The following is a 5752-nucleotide window of genomic DNA, read 5'->3' on the forward strand; positions in this document are numbered from 1 at the left end:
GCCAGATGTTAGTGGTAAAATTAAAAAAAAAGAAAATTAACAAATGTAATTTTAAAAATGTAAAATTTTATTACACCGTTTCTACTAACAAGTTAGGATTTAGAAGTTCCTTAGCACTCTGAAGAGGATGTGCAGAGCGCTCTCAAACAGCACAGTCAGTGCCTTCTGAAACCACATCGAACAACACTTACATATACTATATAAATAAACATACAGGCCTACATTGATAATAATAGGTATATTCATGTACACAAACAGTGACAAAAGTAGTATTGTTTAACATTTTTATAAATATCACTTATCGTATACGGAAAAACTTTCTCCAAGAGTTAGGCGTACTGTTTTGTTTTATATATTTTACGAATATTTTTAAATTTCTGTATCGATTTTAAGTAAGACCAAATGTATGTTTATGTAATGCAAAATTTCCTCTCGCATCTTGGACTATTTGTATGGGATTGCTCTATTGACGTATTCCAAAACTTATCTTTTCCAGTAGACAAGCTAGATACCACACATCCGTAAAATAAAAAGAAGCGTTATATTTGACTTTTAAAGGATAGTTGTAGCAGACCTAAAACGGCTTAACTAATTCTTATTGTTCGAATGTTTTTTTTTTATTGTTCATCTTAAATTTTAACCTAGATTATATTCTAATAAATGAATGCTCAAAGACCAACAAAAAAATCGTTCGGTTGGGTGACAGGTAGGGAAAGCTTTTGTCTCCGTTTCAGCAAATAAATAAAATAAATCAAACCGAGATCCTTTAAAAGCAAATTCTTGTTACCTTTTTGTTTCTTCAATCTCAGGAGGTTTTGTTTGTTTTGCAAATGTTTTACGATTAACGTCATTTTATTTTAAAAACAGGATATTATTTACAATTTTAGTTTGCTTAACAATTGAAACATTAGAGACACTAATGCATCTTGACAATCTCATTGTTTTAAACTCAGAATACAAATAATTTATGCTTCATTCAAACTGAAATATGAATAATAACCGATATCTAAATATCATTAAATTAATTCAAAACTCTAATAAAATCATTCAAAAACTGTTACAGTGTCTGAAATTATTATTGTGTATAAATACAGGCTTTATTTATAGTATATTAATATATATATATATATATATATATATATATATATATTATATATATTTATATAATTAACATATAAAAAGAATTTAATTTATCTCTCATTTCAAGTTTCTATATCAATACTTTATATCTTTTTCCCTATAGACTTTTTAAACATTTTGAAACAATTATAGAGAATAATTAAATCTCCTATTAAGAAAAGTAACGTTCCTTAAAAGAGCTTTAAAGATCAAAGCGTCCTAGATTTCCAAACCTTTGCATTGGTAAATTTGACTTTTAAATCTGAAATTCAAACATTTAAAATGATATATTAGTTTCAGTTTCTTAAATGGAAATTCTAAACAAGCCAAACTTTATAAAGTTCAAAATAAGTAACCTACTTATATTTAAATAAATTTGTCTTATTAACAGCCAATTAAATGATATCATTAAAATATACGCTGGAGGAGGTTCCTACGTAATTCTACTGTTGTTACTGTGTGCACATAAATATTCCTTTTATAAGAACATTGGATATTAAGAACATTTAATTAGAGCACTCAACTTCAGCTAGGAGCTTCTTCACACTGTTTGTACTGTGAGCTCAAAGTTGACGTATAATCTGTTAGGCTAAACAGAGACTTGGAGTAATCTAAAGTTTGGCTAGTAGTTTGATCAGACTTAACCAAAGCTAGCACATCTTAAAGTCTTCTGTTTATGTTCAAAATTTTCGTCGTTTGAGTTCTAAAACTAACCAAAAGGCGCCGATGTTTTAATTTAGAATATTACACATTTTTTAAATACCAAACTTAAAAGTAATATGTAATTACAGAATAGACAGAAATTATACTTAAATTTAATCAAACTTTAATTCAAATATGTATTACAGTTCAGTAGTTTAAAACTGGTTCATATTATTAAATAAACTGTGCTAATACATAAAAAGTAATTTTTCATTGTAACTCCAATGTTTCCACAAAAACTTAAATGAGTAGCAATAATACAAATATTCCTTTTCAAATTTTCATGTTTTTTAAATATGCAGTAATCACTACTAACAGAAGAGCTCCCAAGAAGACAAGGATTTCTGTAAGTTTATTTAAAAAACGTTATTATAATTGTATGTTTCAGTTATACATTTTTTATAAACAATACTTTATACTAACATATTTCACATAGAATACATACGAGATAATCATTCGTTAATTAATTGCTATAGATTACAACAACTCTAATTAACAAACATTCAGCCCAGCAAGCGAGAGAAAATGTCCCCATTTCATCTCGAGTATGTCGCTCGCAGCCCTGACAAATAAATGCCAATCCAGATTGAAGCTAAACGCTCTCAAATTACGGCGCTCACAGACTCCCATACATCACGATGCCAATTACGTGATTACCTCGTTACACCGCACTTTCACTTTATTGTCAGTAGTTTAAGATCGTTGTTTGTTCTGTACAAAGCTATGGGTTTACTAATTTTTTACCGGTCACACTAATTACCACTTAGTTTTGAGTGTTAGTAGACCTCCCGCGCGTTGAGCGCTAACATGGGCTCTTATGGAGTTATTTTTAACACGGGCTCTTATGGCGATATTTTAGGCATTGTCTCTTATGGGAGATACATTTCGGTGTTTCCTAACCACAGACTTCCTGTTTCCGGCGACTTATCTCAACCTAGACTTCCTGTTTGTCACACACCTCTGACTTTCCGTACTGCTTTAACCACCCGTCCACAGGTCCCGTGTCCGACGCCTATTGACACTCACCTTTTTGAGTACCTGAGAGTCTTAACACCCGCACCCGCGTATCTGATGGCTCCTACCGGAGTCCGACACTATCCTACTACCCCCGTACTCGGAGCCTGGGCGTAACGCCTATACCCGGATTTTGACCGCCTAACCTTTACCGGCCATGCACGACATATTCCGTCACCCATCTTTTCGAGTACCGGAGTGTATGAAAAAAACTGCACCCACATTTCTAACGGCCCTGCCCAAACATTTCAAATGCCTCCAATACTTAGGGGCTCTTAACCACATATATTGCCCACACTGTTATTTATAACACTCCACTCCAGGACCTAGCCGCCCATCCTATACCCCCCGTCTCTTACAGACCCCACACCTGAACAGTCCCTCACAGGGTTCCAACTTATACCCAAATCGGTACTCTGACCGCCTACCTCTCTTATCCTGAATGTCGACATACAAAATTTTAAACCGTGTGCTTTCACCCTGCCGAGACCCTACACCTTTCGATTGCCTCCAGTACTCCTAGCCGAGCGTATCGCTCTTACCCGAATTTTGACCAATTTACAGTCCAATTTACCACATAAGCCTGCAATCGCCCGTCTCCTGGACCTGCACCTGCATTTCTAATGGTCGCTACAGAAAACCTCACACTACCCTATTACATCTCATACCTTGGCTCTTAACCACGGATATTGCACATACTACGGATTTCTAACTCCCCGACCTTTACATGTGTAATACGCCTACAGCCTCCCACCTCTCTCGTGTACCCAAGCGTCTTCGGTCCCATCGCACCCTGCCAGGGCCCCATACTTTTCCACTCCTAGTCAGGCGTAAAAGCCTATACCCAGATTTTGATCATCTACATTTTACCGACCAATGTACCACATAGGCCTGCAATAGCCCGTCTCCTGGACATGCTAAGACCTACTTTTCTAACGGATCCTGCAGAGGCTTCACACTTTCCTATTGTCTCCCATACCTCGGCTCTTAACTACGGATTATTGCACATACTATGATTTCTAACTCCCCGACCTTTACGCGTGTATGCGCCTATAGCCTCCATCTCTCTCGTGTACCCTAGCGTCTTCAGGCTCTTCACCCTCACACTGACGGGACAACACTTTCCAATTGCCTCCCGTACTCCTACCCAGAGGTATCACCCATACCCAATTTAGACCACCTACATATTACCGACTAGTATCCACAAAGTCCAACAGGCATCCATATAATATGTCGTACACACCACGTCTCTTAGCCTTACACATACTCCACGACTCCACACTCATTACGCGTAGCGTCACATTCGAAAATTGTCTTCCCACCATTAATACCCTGTACTGGTTCTCACACATATAGTTAACACCTTTACCGTATTAATCTCCATATACGAGTATTTACCGAGCATATCGCACAATCTTAGTTAGCCTTACCTTCGTAGGGTTCAAACTTGCATTTCGTTCAATTTCTAACATACTGAGGTCCCCATTATAAAAACACCAGGCCTAACACGGCACTCTCATTTTACTGACAAATTACTCATACATTACCTGAAAGTGTAATGCAAATATTTACCGAGTACTTTCCCAACAGGATATTCTCATTCCGAGGTCCTAGTCTCAAGCTAACAGCTTATAACACGAGGCGTACCTTCTGAGCGACCTACTATTTGCCGATCAATGCCCGTGCATATGTTTCAATACCTGGACACCTAATGTCTACGAAGTACTTCATATACTCTTATCCCACGCAACCCATCACGGGACCCTAATTTCTGTTACCTTTCACTTGGATGTCTATCACTTCATTCCGGGGACCCAACTCTCAAGCAGACTTAAAACGGTAATTAAAAGAACCGTATTTCATTATTAACAAAGCACCATACATTTATTTCAACTACTGCTTAGACATTTAGTTTCCATATTAATCAAGTATTTTGTTTTCACTTAACCCACGCCTCCCTTTACGGCACTCCAACTTTTTACCACATTAAATCCACCATCACTTTCTAACGGCCAGGCTCTCATTTTCATAATATCAAGCGAGCGTAGCTTAATACGGAGTACCATCCCATACAATTTAAGCTTTACCGTGTGTAATTATATATGTCGCTTATACTTGGACATCTAAAGACCTATCATACCTCACTCTGGTTTCCTAGCTGTTCCCTTACTTTAATTTATTTATAAAGAGACGCATACAGAGGTATTAGTCCAATCGTCTCGAGACCGCGTTATACTAATGTTTATATTTATAATCTATACTAGCACTTATATGAAATCTCGACCACAGTGACTTACCCATTGCACCGGCTCATGACACTGCTCGTAAACGGACAGTTTGCGGTTTGCGGTTACCTGCATCCTCGGACTCTGATAATTCATTCTCTACAACTAATAACTATTATAACATCTTCAGTACAGCACGGGATATCTGCCATCCTGAATACAGTCGGAATAATACATAGGTACTGCATTCTGTGTGTAATAAGTTTTAATTTTTCTCCCGAGTGTGATGTAAAGAGCTTTAACTTATTTATAGTCTATTTTCAAAAACGTATACCGCTTCGTATACTTTGAATTTAGTTAATCATACCGGACGCAATGATTGAGGTTTGCGGTTACATGTAAAAACCCAGACGAGTAACGGTACAGCTGCAACCGCAATTTTAAGAGACCTCATTGGTCGGAATAAAAACGCGTCTCTGATTGGTCTAAAAATAGCCGCCAAGCACTCTGATTGGTCGGTGTTCTACACAGTCGGCAGAGATTTCCCTGTCTCGCCAGTCTGGAGGTGGACGTCAAAGAGGTAAGACCTATGTCGCTCTGTTCCTTGATATTGCACAACATAATATCGATATCAAGACAAGAAAACCTCGCTAATTACTAATATAAAATAAATAAAACATTGCTTACCTACC

This window comes from Homalodisca vitripennis, chromosome 6 (assembly GCF_021130785.1).
Source record: "Homalodisca vitripennis isolate AUS2020 chromosome 6, UT_GWSS_2.1, whole genome shotgun sequence".
NCBI lineage: Eukaryota > Metazoa > Arthropoda > Insecta > Hemiptera > Cicadellidae > Homalodisca > Homalodisca vitripennis.